General features: G+C 39.5%; 1 long non-coding RNA gene across 4 annotated transcripts; it reads left to right on the top strand.

Annotated features, from left to right (window-relative positions):
• The first annotated feature begins 7,276 nt into the window (after positions 1–7,276).
• Positions 7,277–15,157, top strand: LOC135499374 (uncharacterized). 4 transcript variants are annotated; one of them, XR_010449295.1, is made up of 4 exons: positions 7,277–7,291; positions 11,290–11,483; positions 12,813–12,877; positions 13,392–15,157. It is a non-coding gene; the product is annotated as an uncharacterized LOC135499374 (long non-coding RNA). The 4 variants fall into 4 exon arrangements; XR_010449292.1 differs by lacking the exon at positions 7,277–7,291 and adding an exon at positions 10,852–10,866; XR_010449294.1 differs by lacking the exon at positions 7,277–7,291 and adding an exon at positions 10,956–10,970.
• Positions 15,158–16,512: the final 1,355 nt, after the last annotated feature.

Genomic DNA, 16,512 nt, shown 5'->3' with positions numbered 1-16,512 from the left:
AAGCACATGGTGATTTTTTCTTTTCAATGACGAAGTTTTTTTTATCTCAGGCGCCTGACTTTACTTAGGCGCCTGAGTTAGTATCTCAGGCGCCTGACTGCGAAATTCCGAAGTTTTTTTATCTCAGGCGTAGTAACTCAGGCGCCTGACTTACGAAAACGAGGCTGGGGAGTTCAAGATGGATGCCATCGTTAAGGAACTGTTCAGTCTTGCACTGAATCAGAAGGATGCTTAAACACTTCGGAACCGTACTTCGGTGACCACATCTTAGTGTCTTTATGTCAAAATGTCCAATGTCCAGTAGGCTACTGCGTGTATCAACCAACCTCGTTTTCGTAAGTCAGGCGCCTGAGATTAAAAAAAAAAACTTCGTCATTGAAAAAAAAAATCACCATGTCCTTTCCCAGCCACCGTACGATCGTTGCGGCAATAGCGAATATTACTCTGTTTCCTCTCGTATACCGTCATCCTATACCGCTAATACAGTGTCCACACATTGGGTGGGGTACGCAAGAGGGTTCACCTCATGCGGGGCGGTTTTTCTTTGGCCATGCACGTGATGAATGGGCATTGTCCATTTGCTCCGCCTCAGTCACGCATGAATAAAGCCCAAACACGGTTGTCTGGTAATACAACCGTCTTGCCTGGTAATAAAACCCACGATCTGAGCCAATCAGTCCAATCCACTAGGCTAAACCTTTGAATTAGGTATGGGAGGTATTCATCCCTTCGGCCCTCTTAAATATGGCGCCCAAAAACGGTATACGTGAGGAAACATATAGCAGCGTAAAGACCCGCTAAAGCTGCTATAAAACTTGCTATCGCGGGGAACTAGAGGGAAAATCCCGTTTTTATTTCGCAAGGTCGTCCGTGCCAGGAGACAGACATTATATAGTCGGACCCACTGGTGAAAGTCGTCAGCTGTTTCCTCGAACTTTGTATATAACATTAGATGGCGATACCAAAGCTCACTATGGCTTGAGCGAAGCGAGACAAGACCACAATTGATTTTTTTAAGCCTTTTAGCAGTTAAATTGTCAATGTTTGACCGCGACGCATCAAAGAATGCGTGGAGTTGTGAAACTGAAATTCGGATATGATATACGGGTTAGTCTTGCGAGTAACTGGTGCGATTTAAATTGGTGATTGACCACGGACATTTTTTTATAATCGACAAATTAGACAGACTTTGATATTTCCACTCTTTTCAGCCAACTGGCAGAAAAAACTCAAAACACGCCCCCTATTACCCAATTAGCAAAATTCGAAATTAAATTTTTCATCAAATAATTTCTTTATATCTGTAGACTTTTTTTTTTCAATACCTCTCCAAATATGTACTTGAGAGTTAAAAACATGCACTCGTCTAATTGATAGGCCTCGACCCTCCAACCGGCTATGAATATTCATTAGTGGTCTTGTCTCAAGCAGACGGCGCTTTTGGTTTGCAAGGCATCATGGGTATGATCAGCAGTAAGGGCGGGAGGGAGGCTACGCTTCATTGCGTTTACAAGTTGCCGATATTTGGCAGATTCAGTGTCAGAAAACGATCTTTTCCCTAGTAATTCAGAGGATTCAGATGAGCTTCATCAGGTCAATCGTGCTGAACTGATAGACTCAGATGCACGTAGCCTATGATTAGAAAAGTAACGAGGGGTGTGCACGAAATGGGTTGAAATCATGACATACTTCAGTATAAGGCATCAGTGTTATGAGATAGAGTGAGATATATTGGTAGGATACTTCAAGTATAATGAGTCAGTACAATGCAGTGTATATGTATCAAATGATCCGGAACATTCGTAACCATTTGTTATAATGTGGCAATATTTTCCAGCATTCTCACATTTTACACAGTAAACCACGTTATATAGACAGTATTCTTAGGAAATCACATTATACGCACAGTATATCGCATTATAACATTATTCTATGTCATGGTCAGGACACGTCATTATTTACAATGGTGAATTGTGGATTTACCGTGGCAAAATTGAGGCACATTTTTCGTTTTTCTTTTTGCGCTGGTTCGAATCCCACCGGTCCCCAACTACGTGAAATTGAGCAACTTCAACGTGTTAATACACAATTCTGATAAGACCACCCAAGGATTTTATTTTTGATTCCAAATCCTAGACGCAAGGGCCCAAAGCGCCGCGTAGCGGCAAAAAAGCGAAGCTGGCGAAACATTTATAACGGGTCACCGTCACTTATTATTGGACTTATAGCGCATTGACGGGGTTGCAACTATTTTGCTTAATAGTGTCACCAGGAAAGAAAAGCATGCGACCTAACGCCGATCTATTTGTATAAAGTGATAATTGGAAGGTATATAGTAGGAAATATTAATAAAATAATCGTTCCATGTCGTCGTTTGAGGGCATTTTTGATTGTAAAAAATATATGTGTACGTCACCGGAGTCTTTGCAATAATAATTTTATCACAGCAGTCTCGCGCAAGTAGAAGTTCTTTACCTATTAGTTCTTCACTTATTAGTCCCAATGTCTGGCGCAAAGCCAGACGTTTTCCATTACGATTGCACTACGATGTTTGACAAGAAGGAGCAGTGCGCGAGATATGCTAATGAGCAGACTTCCCTCGCTTGAGTTTCGGAGGAATGTTCCATATCGCGCTAAGCTGACCACTGCTGACTATGACAGGCGTGCATTGGACTGGTACAGGTTGGAACTGAACATTGAATACGCTGGTGGTGACGCTTTCTGATGAGAAGTTGGTCGTGACTGATGCAGTATCCTTGGACTTGTCCACAGCATCATTCAATCATTGCTCTCTGAGCTGCCTTGATTCTGTACTTACCCAAATACTGAGACCAAATGCCTGTTGACTGTGCTTTAAGAGAGACTGGCGCCATGCCTAGTCTCTCTTAAAGCACAGCCATTAGACACCAACCCCCTCAGACTCAGAAACCACAAACGCCCAACCCTTCCTGCTACCTTAATACTTCTGGGTTCCTCTTATTCTGCATATGAAGTGTGAACACCCAGGACCATGTGGCAATTTAGTTATAATCAATAGCGCAAGACATACTTCACGGGGTGTTAAGGTACTAAGCTATCTTTAAAAGCCATGATATTACCTTTGATAAAAACAAGACAAAACAGTTTTCCTCTGTCAAGTAATATTGTCTAAGACCTGCACTTTTACTCTGGCATAAAAGTTATTTGATAAATTGACACTGAAAGGTCGAAATGCCTCAAGGAACAAATCTGAAACTTCCGCTCTCGTCACGTCATGAGCACATTGAACTGCTGAAACGTGCTGAATAATATGTACCGGCTACCGGTGTGCAAGGGATAGTAGTCCTAGGGCTGATAGTCCGTGTAACAATAGCCCGCATTGCTAAATGTTTTGGTTAGGGTTAGCGGTACAATAGATCATGCTGCTTAATTGGTCAAATACAATGCTACCGGACTATGACTCCAGGGGGACTATATCCGCTGTCACACCGGTCATTCCATTCCAATTGTACTTCGGTAGCTCAGTGGTCTGAGGTGCCGGCCTGGTTGGTTTTTCTTTTTGCGCTGGTTCGAATCCCACCGGGAATCTTTGAGAAATAAAATGTATCACGCTGTGATACATATAGTTCTTTCCGCATCCGCTAGATGGCTGAGATAAGTTTTGACTTATTAAAACTTATAAGTATTAACTCGTAGCGACATGCGACTTGTTTCGTCATGGCGGGTCACATTTTACAAAATCTTGAAAAACATGTGTAGGCCTATTCTTGGCATTCTTGCTGGCCATAATTGGAACACTCTGGCACTAAAAGAGTCTAAGCATCAAAAGAACTATCAATCAAAATATGCGTCTTAGAGAAGTTTCATAAAAGATGTATTTCACCATGGAGATAAGGCTCTACGTCTTTATATTGAATTCGTTGTAAATTAATATGCGTTTTCAAAACATTTCTAAAGCTCGAAAGATGACACATAGAAAGTTAACTGAACCGGTGAAAAGGGGACACAATTAATGATTGAAATTATATCCTTTCTTTGGGACCGTGAGCAGGCCTAGTATAAGCGCGCTTGTTAGGGATCGTCCCAAATATTAGCCTGACCGCTTTTGGACAATATATTGCGCACATTCATTACGGTAGCCATAGCTATCAGCGAATGTTGATTACCGCGTGCTCGGTCTAATGGAATGACTAATTTCATTGAATCATACTAACAAACGAATTTGTGTAATTTATGACTGAAACAGACAACTCATATGAATTAAAACACTGAAACTAATTCGTAGCCGAAGATTCTGCCATTCCAAAGATTACAAAAATAAATCGTTTAAAATTAGGCCCCCGGCAGCGGCCGCATTAGCGCCACCACGCGGGGCCTAATGGTATTAGGTTAGCTATTACGACGCAACGTCATTTACATTAGGGTACACACTAGTAATAAAATGCTAATGCATTAACCAGTTTATTTGGCGACATCTAGCGGCTCATAAATTTTTCTCAGACTTTCCGATGAAAGTAATACCCGGAGGTCTAATAGACCTATGTACCAATGGTAGTAGTTCTACAAGCCATAAAATTTTCGTTTTGGGTTGACCGTGATAATTTCTGGGTTTGGGGGTCTGAAGTTGTGAATCGACTTTTCCCGAGATCGCAATTTTTAGGCTACTTCATCATTATTTTCCTTTTATAGAGCATAAATTCATAATTCATGATAAATACGTATTCATAATGGAATACAAATCCATACTGGTGACTGAGACCATGTATCAGAAATTCAATTTTTCCTATACAATCTTGTCTCGCACACTGATACTAGTGTGTAACCATCATCGTCGCAGTAGTGGTGTAATCAAGCGCCATCATTGTCCATCGGCTTGTGTTCGCAAAAGTGGCTTTATATGCGTCTTTCGGGTACAGTTTTTGAAATTTCAGGAGAGGTTTGAAATGACGTTAGAAGTTAAAAACCACCTGTTGCTGAAATTTTGTGACGCTATAACGGCCGCCATCTTGGATTTCCAAATGACCGCTAAAATGACTCTATTTCGCCTATAAATCGAAAAATACGTTTCAAATTATATCTCGAGTATTCTAAAAGATAACTGCTCGATTTCAATGCCTGTACCCAGCTTTCTGAACCCAACCAAAGAAATTCTACCATTTAAACTTTCGGCGGCCGTCTTCGATTTCAAAATGGCCGCCGAAAATGACACGTTTTTGCTGATATCTCAAAATTTACTGCAGTTAGTGACATAATTCCAACACGTACCCCCAGGCTTTCGAGTCTGGCCTATCAAATCGAACAATCGAAGTCGAGGCCAGATGGCCGCCACATTGAATCAAAGATGGCCACCTGTATCTCTAAATCTACTGCTGCTGGGCACCTACTTTCAAAGTCTACCCCGGGTTTTTTTTGTCTGACCAATCGAATGGAACACTCAGAATCTAGGCCAGATAGCCGCCAAAATGAATTTCAAGATGGCCACCGGAAAGGCCAATCTTTTGCAGATAGGAAAACAAATTAAACTCCTACAGCAAGGTTTACAGGGTTTGGTTTTCCCAATCGAGATATGATATTAGCCGCATTTAAATTACATAATCCGAGGAACTATCAGCGTGACGTCGGAAAAATCTATTTCTGCAGCAAGACGTCACAGTGTAGATTCATGGCTCCAGGAAGTGCCTTAGAGCATCGTTCCACATGGAAAGGATCGACGCATTGAAAGCTAATTCGGGTAAAATCGTAGTCAGCATTGGAAAAGCGTGATAATTCACTCAGATTTTGAATTATTCCTTTTTGTGCAATTTGTTGATGGAAACTACTTACTGAAGAACAGAAAAATTTCGCGTGCGGGTTATTTTCGCGAATTTCGCGAGAAGGTCACGTTAGCGAAGATATTCTGCAGCGAAAATCTCTTTTTTACCACACCCAGACGAATGGCTATTAAGCAGACGTTATCTACTTCACTAGCAACATGTAGAAACAAAATGGCTGTCATGATGATTTGATTTCAAAATAATTTCAAAACAGATCATTCTTAGGAGCCAGTTTTCATAAGAATCGGGCGGATTTCTATTTGAGAGTGATGTATGACCATCTCAGATTTGCCTGAGATTTTTTTGGTGAAAGACCTATAGGTAATATAGAAAAATCCAAAAATTCCAGTCCCTAAAGGGAAGGGCTTTTTTTTCTAGGGCCACTGGAATGGTCCCTGTTTTGAGGGTCAAAATTGGACTTCTTAAAAATAGCTTTTGAAGTTGAAATATCTCAATGCGCCGATGACTGCCCAGCTTTGTTCTGATACATGTCAGTCTTTGATGGAAAGAGCTGTTCCTTTAACGGACCTGGAATTTTGGATTTTTTTCAGTCTATCCATAGGCTTTTCATCAAAAATTTGTTTTGGCAAATCTGAGACGGTCATATATTTCCCACTGTCTGAATATTATAAAAACAAACTCTTAAACCTTTATCATTTCGTTCATTTGAGACATCTAGTAGACTGGTCTGTTGCCCTCGGGAACAGATGAGAGGTCATTCCTGTGATCAATATATCAAGTATGGGGACAGATTATTATTTCCCGGCGCCATAAACGATGAATACGTTTTGTGATTCAACTCTTTGAAATACACGACTTGTATTAAAGTTTATGATTTGTGAATGTGAGCGCGGTGACTATCTATCTAAATTGTTACAATGAAAATGATCAATATCGGAATATACCTGTCATGCTTGGTATGTGTGATGTCAAAAAGGTCAAATAAATCAATAGATGAGATGATCATAATTGTCAGGGGCCACATGGAACCCCGTGGGAATTTTGGTCTGAAATCTATTTGCACAATGCAGACTGAGACAACCCAATCATTGAAGTATATCTTTGGTAATATGATAAGAATACTGCTCGAGTGTGTGATTTGAGTCGCCTGATTGCACAAGGTGATTTTCTCCAGCATTGGGAAGCTCAAGACCGCAGGGACTTGAACAATTTACACTGATATTTGTTTTGCAATTTGGTTTTATTTTGGTATATTTCCGCACTGTTGACTCATGAAATGCCCCCATATGCTGATGAGAACTCCTGTTGACTTTTGACAATCTACCTTATGATGATGACCATGCCATGGAAGCAACAAAATATGCAATATCTCCATAATCGCTCCAGAATTCCAAAATTAAAGCTCGCCAAGACATGTTCAGTATTAATCACGACTCTCGGGAGAAGTTTTGTTGTAATCTGATCTAAACGGACGGATGTGTTAGATCACAAACTATAACACGTCTACGTTAATTATTGTAGTGATTCGTACATACACTGTGAGTTGTCTTGCTGTCCATGAATTCAGAGTTTTTTCAAAAGCTTTAACTTTTTCTTTGTAGTTTTCTTCAATAATATTATTTATGTCTTAGTTGTATTTGATACCTGATATTTGACATCATTTCTGATGCCTATCTTTATTGCTGTGGTTTTTGAGTCATTTATCTGTATTTAGAGAACTGGACCAAAATGTTCAGATGTTTTAAAAGACTTTTAATCGTCTTCTAGATATTATAACGTGAAATCATCTGCATATAAATTAATTAAGAATTCAGTGTTATTCATTCACTGTTATCCCTTTGATGTCTTCGTGTTTCATAAAAGCTCTTAATAAAATTTTAGTTGCTATTATAAATAGATAGGGTGACAGGGAGTCCCCCTGTCTGACCCCCCTTGTTATTTTATATCAGTTTGAGCAAAATCCGTTATTTAGTGTACAGCTTGATGATATATTAATCCATTTCCTTATGTTTTCTCCAATTCCTAGATAGTTTAGACTTTTGTCAATGAAGATCCATTCGAGGGTGTCGAAGGCCTTTTCAAAATCTATTGAGAGTATGATGCCTTCTTTATTGTTCTTTCGAATGTACTCAATTATGTCATAATGTTAGCGATATTGGTATCCAGCTTTTGATGTATTCATTATCCTTTCCAGGTTTTGAGAGGCATGTTATGATGCCAAGCCGTTGGCTCTTTGATAATATTTCTCTTCCAAAGGTGTGTTTTATGGATCTGAGGAAAAAGGCCTGTAGCTCTTTCCAGTAGAATATATAAAATTCAGAGGTGAAACCGTCCGAGCCTGGTGACGTGTTATCCCTAATATTTTTAAGGACCTTGAAGCATTCATGACTATTTGTTTATTTGTTTAGCTCGTTTTTTACTCTTCCGTTAGTTTTTTGTCGACAATTTTGGGGAAAAAATGTTTTCACATTCTTTAGTTATATTTAGTTTTCTTGATGTATATAGTTTCTCATAGAACTTTTTTTGTTCTAAAATTATATCATTCAGTTTCCGTTACATCATCTTTTATCAGTTTTGGTTTTGTTTTATCAGTATATTGTCTTTTTTCTAATTGGCAGAAGTTGTATTCCTTTTGCCTTCCAAGTGCCACTTTCGCTCTGGTTATACGAGTTTGGCCCTTGCTTACCCTGAACGCTTTTTTCAGCTAATTTTGTGAATTTTTCGGTTAGTTCTGGTTCTCGGCACTTTGGTCAGAGGTGAAATATTCGTACAATTTGTTTATTGAATTCTCTAAAGAATCTCTACTCTCTCGTTTTCTTTTTTCTTTGTTGTGGAATAGGCTATGCTTTCACATCTTATTCGTAATTTTAGTACATCGAAGAACGGTTGGTCATCAATAGTTAGTTCAATATGTTCATCTTGTTGAGCTTGAATGTTGTACTGTATCTTTTTATATGAATTGTTTTATTTCCTGGAATTTTTTTTCATCCTTTAGAAGTGGAGAGTTCAATCGCCAGAGACAAGGGCTCTTTTTGTGTTTTAGTTTATTTTCATTTCTAGGAGTGGTCTTAGCAATATCCTGGCTTTATCTGGGTATATAATTGGCTGTCTTATATGTCTTCTGACACCAGAAAGTATTCCATTGTGCCATGTAAAACTTTTAGTTTCTGGATATTCTGTTCACCAGGGATAAAAAAAGTTATATACCTTTTTGATGTCACTTATGATAACTTGTGATTTTGGGTTATTTCTTCTCGTTATGTTTGAATTGTCTAGGAGGTAGCTTTGAACCACATTGAAGTCCCCGCCAAGTATATAGCTTGGTGATTGACCCGAGTCGAGTTTTTGTACAGCAGTTTTGAAGAATATAGGTTTATCTTCGTTTCGCCCATAGATATTCTATAATATAATTCGATCTCCTTTGATTGTAATATCTAAACGTATCATGACAAGCATTGTCAAAATATTTGTTATGCAGAACATATTCAAAGCGTTCTTAAATTGAACTGCTACACACCTGCTTTGGCTTTTGTATCAATATAGGTCCATAAAATTTTCAAGAGTACTTTATTGACCTATATTGATACAAAAGCTCTTCCAACAGGGAACGGCTTGTATGCGTAGTGCTGTTTACGGTGAGTGGTTTGAAAATCGTTGCCGATATAGTGTGTACAGGAAGACAATGCAAACTGCATATCGCCTGTGCTCAATAAGATTTTCTTACGAAACGAATCTGGGCCTGGCTCAAATTGACATATATCCCATCAGAAACTATCTCAGAAATAATTTACTGTCTAGTCTAGTGGAACTAAGCGAAAGTACAGCTAAAAACTCCGGCTCTGTCTTGTTTTGCAAACCAAGTTTCCTCTGAATTTTGGTCGCTTGGTCATTGATGCTGCGACTGCGAGAAAAAGTGTAATGGGCTGGCCTTTGTCCGTTCCAACAAGTATAATCAGCAACATTATTAAACATCTAAAAGGAAGTTACACGATGGAAGTCTGAAAATACACTAAACTAAGATACGAAACTGATCCACTGTTTAAGTATCCCGTTTTTTTTACTAATTATTGAGGTGAAAGCTCCGAAACTGTTTGTTTGGCGCAAAAATGGGCTGTTACCTTCAATTAGGAACCTCTTCATCGTTTCATTCAAAAGATACCCGACAGCTTCCGTTTATACATCAGAAAGCTATTCCTGCACACAACTAGCCAAATAAGCAACACTGAACTCACTATTGACCAAGCAGTGTGCAGGAAAGGGTCTCATGCTTGCTTTTTTAGTTAAATTGGCACAATTCACGCGCTCATAACATTTTTCCAGACATTATCAGCGAGGAACGTTTTCACAGTCATATAGATTCATCCAGAGTCTTTCAAATAAAGAATCAGGTTATGGCATGCTGAAAAAAGCACCCATGAACAAAGGGGCGAAACGACCGCAATTCCCTAGCCACAAATGAATTAGGAGAAGTAATTGATTGTAAAAGTTATAATTTGAATTCTGACGACATATCGCCATAGTCTTTCAAATTATTAGGAACGAGTTTACAATCCCCGATCAAACCCCAAAAAAGGTCATCGGTTGACTAGCGAAGCACCACTGTTCAATGGATTTATAGTTGAATGCGATCAAACTACGTCATTTCCGATCGGGGATTGTAAATTTTAGCCCATATCTTTTAATGCGTAATGCGAATAATTTAGAACCCTTAGAGCATCGCACGTCAGGGATTCTCCGTTGGTAGACACAGTCATCCACCAAGAACGTGATAGCTCATTGACACTCGTCACAGTCCATTGGCGATTTGGCAGACACAGTCATCCACCAAGAACGTGATAGCGCATTGAGATCCGTCACAGTCCACTGGCGATTTGGCTGACATAGTCATCCACCAAGAACGTGATAGCCCATTGCGATCCGTCACAGTCCATTGGCGATGTCAACAGGTTTTACATTCTTGACTTCTACGATACTGGTCGTCGAACAGTTAAAAATAAAAGCCCGCCAAGACATGCTCTATATCAATCTCGACCCTCAGGAGAAGTTTTGTTGTCATCCGATCTAAAATGACGGAGGAGTTAGATTACAAACTGTTACACCTCTACGTCCATAAGTAAGCCAATTGGACTGAGACTTCATCATTTTCTTCGTTTTAAACACACCTTTATTCTCAATTTCAGAAAAATTATATCTGAATTGGAAAATACCATTCAACTGGTATGGTGAGACCACGCATTGATCTCAAACTGAACTATTTTCGTTTAATACAGGTTTGTGACCTTAGGGGAAACCTGTTTATCTGTGTGATTATTGACCTTGTCGTCAAGGCACGTTATTGTCCTTGTCAACATGGCACGTTATTGCCCTCGTCGTCATGGCACGTGTGACGTCATCACGGCGCCCTTGCTAGGATTGGTCACTCAGTGGCCGCCATTTTCCTTCCGATTTGATATGACAATGGAGAATAAAAGCGGGTGTGGTGTTGAATGTGATGTTTAGAATATATATATATATATTCCTCAATCGTTAATTACAGTTGTCTCTCGAACTGAGTGGTCAGACGTATTCAGACTTTCGTGCAACCAGGAGCAGAATTTGCCTAGAGATTTCACAGCTTACCGTTTCAATCAATTTGAGACGAGTACCATTCTGAAATTCGAGGTTTTTGTAACAAAAAGATCGACAACCTTTTCGAATAACCTTTCAGCCAGCAACACTTTATACAGGCAGGTAGGTTTCATTTCAGCTTATTCCTTTCCTAATTCTTGATTGTTGTTCAAGTTTTATTCATAATGACTGTTGCTAAAGGCGGGACTAGGCCATTTTTTTCAAAAAGTGAATGTGAGATTTTTGTTATACGTAAATCTACATTGGATATAAATGTTAACATTGCTGTCGTAAACACCGATAGAATAACACCGATAGATTTACTCTATAGGCCACTTTTCACCACGTTATTGGCATGGCTAGTTTCTGTACAGGGGTAATGTTTATTTCTATTTAATGGTATTTACACACGAACACGATGCACTTGTATACGAAAGTTAAGCCTTCTATAAAATGTTACATCAGTTCGTATCCGCTGAAACTTCACACTTAAAAAATAATTTGACGAACGGGTCACAATCAAATTCCAACAATCAAAAGCGGGAATGATAATTCATCTAGTCAGGCCCACAACAAGCCCTTTCGTAAGAACGGGCGTATACCGCGTCACCAGCATCGACTCGCCTATAATCTGCAGAAATGGGGTTCTCACAGGTTCCACAATTAAACCAATTGTGATTGTCGTCGCATGCGATTAAATTCCAGGCCGCTGGTTTACAGTGGTCGCATCAATGTGCAAATGACAGTTGTTTCCTGCGATCACCGTCTATAATGTGGGGATCGATTCGGAAAGTATGAGCAAGACACTGTCCACTATGGTTACCAAAGCGCTAGCAAGACAACAACAACAAATTTGAAAACACAGGCAAGGATTCAACAGCGAATATTTCCTGTGTTCTATAGCACCTGACGTGGATTCGCTGTTTCGTATTTCCAGCTGATAACTTAAGCACATCTGTATAGATTTAAGCTGTCCTGAATAAGTAGATAAATCAGTGTTTTGTAGCTCTATACGCCTGATTTAGGGTACAAGTCGTGCTTATTTCTCCCATATCTGCCCAATCTGTAAAGATTATTGCACGGGCTGTGTTGTGTAGCGTGACTTAAATGCAAAAATAAAAGGCAGACTGTCCGCCATGGTTACCTGTGGGCAATGTCATGACTTAAGAATTAAGGCCCAGCCCAAGACAGTGTCTATTGTCTTTAAACAAAGCCCGCTCGCATCTTGGCCTAAATTCCCATTGTTCTACGGTCTTATCAAATGGTTATAATTGCAAATATTAATTCCATCGACCCTTACGAAATAGCTTCCATGGTGGTCGAGAGGCCTAAACGTAATACTGAACTATCGAACTCATGCCAATGAATATAGAGATTACCGATATTTCTGGAATTTGTTATGTTAATTTCATTCATTCACTGTGACGTCATCTCAACTTTCTTATTTTCCAGAGCTAGTTGATCAACAATGGTGCAGATCGGCGTATTCCTGTTGGTGATTGCCGTCGTGGCAACCGGTAAGTAAAGTCACTTTTTTCAGTCCGATATGCAAAGATAATGGGCATTAGAATTCATATTTAGACTGATATGAATACCCAGTGAGCCCGGTGGGTAAGGTATTGGCTTATACCTTTGTAACACACTCCAATTACAGTGTTGGAGGAGGACAATCGGATCAAAAAAGAGGGCCTCAAAGCGCCTCAAAATGAAATTATCTTTTGTCTGTTTCTTTTGTGTAGCCTTTTTCCTCTCCCACCAAGCACGTATTTTTCTTTGGTCAACCGATACCTTTCTTACCGTTGTGAGCCCGGCAAAAAGTTGACAGTTCTGATAATGATAGATTGATATGTAAATGATAAGTACGACCCGTTTCATGGCTCTCTATGGGCGCCTGCTCTTTCCAACGAGCCGCACTATGAAATGCCCTCAATTCTCTACGATTTAGGTCCAAAAGATGCGTTTGGAAACAGAATGAAATCGATGAGAAAGGACGCATCTCAATGAATAAGAATTTAAATATTTCATTTTTAGGCGCCCAAGCGACGACCTCGACCGCGACCGCGGCCGCGACCACGTCCGCGACCGCGGCCGCGACCACGTCCGTGGCACCATCGGCAACCACAACCGCGGGCACCAGTACCACTGCCAGTGCCACAGGATCAGTAGCACCATCTTCAAGCACGAGTTCCTCCATATATTCAACGACACCGTCAAAAGCTTCCACCGTTTCGTCCTTCAAGGAATGGGCAGCTTTTTATTGCATGTTTGTTCTTCTTCTTCTGGTTCATCCGTAAACTTTTTTTCTGAACGTGTTGTTTGATCTTCTTCTTCTTCTTAGCGTTCGATTTTATGTTTATGGCTAACTATGAAGAGATAGTAATAGTATTGGTAGTTGTTTAAAAATACACAACCAGGCCTATGTATCTTTCGTCGGCAATGGACCTGTATAAATGTAAGGAGAATATTCCATATCTTTATACTGATGAATTACGTCACGCACAAGTATATTTGCGGTCATGTGGTGGCAACAGGAAATATTTTGTTCTTTCTATACTGATAATTCTGTTGAGGATGAAAATCATTTTATTTTATCATGTACAAATTTTGTGCAACCTCGAGCGAGTCTTTTTCATCTCTGGATTTAACTACACTTGTAAATTAAAATTATGAGGACAAATTTATGTTGCTATGATGATAGTGAGGTCGCAGCCCATGTTATTAATTTTGTAAATTCGTTTCTGATCCCTGTCATTTACTTATTTCAAATTTCTCTAACCAATCCTGCTGTAACTTTGCATAATGTTTTTTGTCTTTTTTATATTTTTGTTCGGGTCTATTTATTATTCCCTAGCGACGTGTGTTATACGGAAATAAAGGCGATTCGTTTCATCCTCGATGTACTGTACATCGGGGTTGAAACGAATCGGCTTAATTTATGTCGTGACGTCACCTGTTTTGCGCAGATTCCAACTGGTTTACTGCGCATGTGTGTGTTTTTCCCCGTGAAAATTTACGTGCTTGTGACAAGGTTGTACATTGACTTTGATACTTTCAATCAACTTTTGTGTGAACTGAGTCACCAGATTACACGAGTTGATTTTCTCCGGAGAAAATTAACGAGTGGATCTGGTGAGTCTTAGACCCACTTTGTTGTGGCCTGTGTTTGTGGATATTTTAGATATAATTTGTGACATGTAGCTCGTTTCATAATCATACTGTTCGAACGGGAATTATTAATGTTGTTGAAATGAAAAGCCTCTCCTGACAAAATATGTGAACGTAATAAGACTGTCAACCAGGGATGTCTTTGAAAATAATATTATCAAACTATATCATAAAATAACAATGAATATGACAATAAGATGACGATAAAAAGAAAGTTTAAGAAAGTCCTTAACTATAATAACCTCTACTTCTTGGTTAGCAGCAACTTGAATGGTTTTGCCAGTGACTGTGAAATTACCTGAAATGGTTTTTCAATAGTTAACTACTCCTCTTGGAAAAGATTGGTTAACAGTATATTTAAGGTGATAGTTTTGGTGTATTCATCATTGGGCCTGCAGTCAGGTTTGTTACGCTTGCTTCACTTGTTTCAATGACGGAGAGAATGATTAAAACAATGTTATGTTCTCAGTTAATTTGGACAGATAGATTTCTAGGGCGAGAAAAAACATGAACTTGTTATTCTTTTTCTGAAAACTTCATGTTCTGCAGTGTATTATGTGGTTGTACATTAAATGTATTAACAGTGTTTGCATTGTATTGAATAAAAATGCTTTGTGTCAGATTAAACAAGATCTTGTTGTTCACGTATTGATTCGAGCTGTTCTTAAAACAGAAGATTAAAGTTGATTTTCAGCTCTGCTCATCAGAGAGAATCATGACAGTTCAAGATGATGACAACTTAAGGATCTGCATTGTACAACCAATGTAGATTGATTTTATAAAAACTTTAAATATCAACTTGAGACTAATGAGAGAGAGTTCAAAATACTCCTCTATATCAGAAACACATCATCATTTATAGAGATACTGCTCACTGATGAGTACCTGTAAACCATTTAAATGGAGTTGGAAGATCCGATGTCAAGCACTCGATTTTCGGGTGATGTATACTGCTGGTATATGTAAACAACATGCAGGAATCGAAGGAACTTCTTTGATTCTGTGGAATCCCAATGGAAAATGACAAACTTTCTCCATGTAACTGCAGCTTCTTTGCTTGGAGTGTCCCCAACACTGGCTGAACCTTGACGCAAGGGCCCAAAGCGCCGCGTAGCGGCAAAAAAGCGAAGCTGGCGAAACATTTATAACGGGTCACCGTCACTTATTATTGGACTTATAGCGCAGTTACGGGGTTGCAACTATTTTGCTTTATAGTGTCACCATGAAAGAAAAGCATGCGACCTAACGCCGATCTATTTGTATAAAGTGATAATTGGAAGGTATATAGTAGGAAATATCAATAAAATAATCATTCCATGTCGTCTTTTGAGGGCATTTTTGATTGTAAAAAATATATGTGTACGTCACAGGAGTCTCTGAAATGATAATTTTATCACAGCAGTCTCGCGCAAGTAGAAGTTCTTTACCTATTAGTTCTTCACTTATTAGTCTGAATGTCTTGCGCAAAGCCAGACGTTTTCCATTACGATTGCACTACGATGTTTGACAAGAAGAAGCAGTGCGCGAGATATGCTAATGAGCAGACTTCCCTCGCTTGAGTTTCGGAAGAATGTTCCATATTGCGCTAAGCTGACCACTGCTGACTATGACAGGCGTGCATTGGACTGGTACAGGTTGGAACTGAACATTGAATATGCTGGTGGGGCGCTTTCTGATGAGAAGTTGGTCGTGACTGATGCAGTTTCCTTGGACTTGTCCACAGCATCGTTCAATCATTGCTCTCTGAGCTGGCTTGATTCTGTACTTACCCAAATACTGAGACCAAATGCCTGTTGACTGTGCTTTAAGAGAGACTGGCGCCATGCCTAGTCTCTCTTAAAGCACAGTCAACAGACACCAACCCCCTCAGACTCAGAAACCACAAACGCCCAACCCTTCCTGCTACCCTAATACTTCTGGGTGTGATAGATATAACGCCAATCTGCAGGAGAGGAAGGTAGTCTATAAATCCAGCCCGGTGTCCCAG

This window comes from Lineus longissimus, chromosome 15 (assembly GCF_910592395.1).
Source record: "Lineus longissimus chromosome 15, tnLinLong1.2, whole genome shotgun sequence".
Lineage (NCBI taxonomy): Eukaryota > Metazoa > Nemertea > Pilidiophora > Heteronemertea > Lineidae > Lineus > Lineus longissimus.
This window is presented reverse-complemented; position numbering and strand designations above follow the sequence as displayed.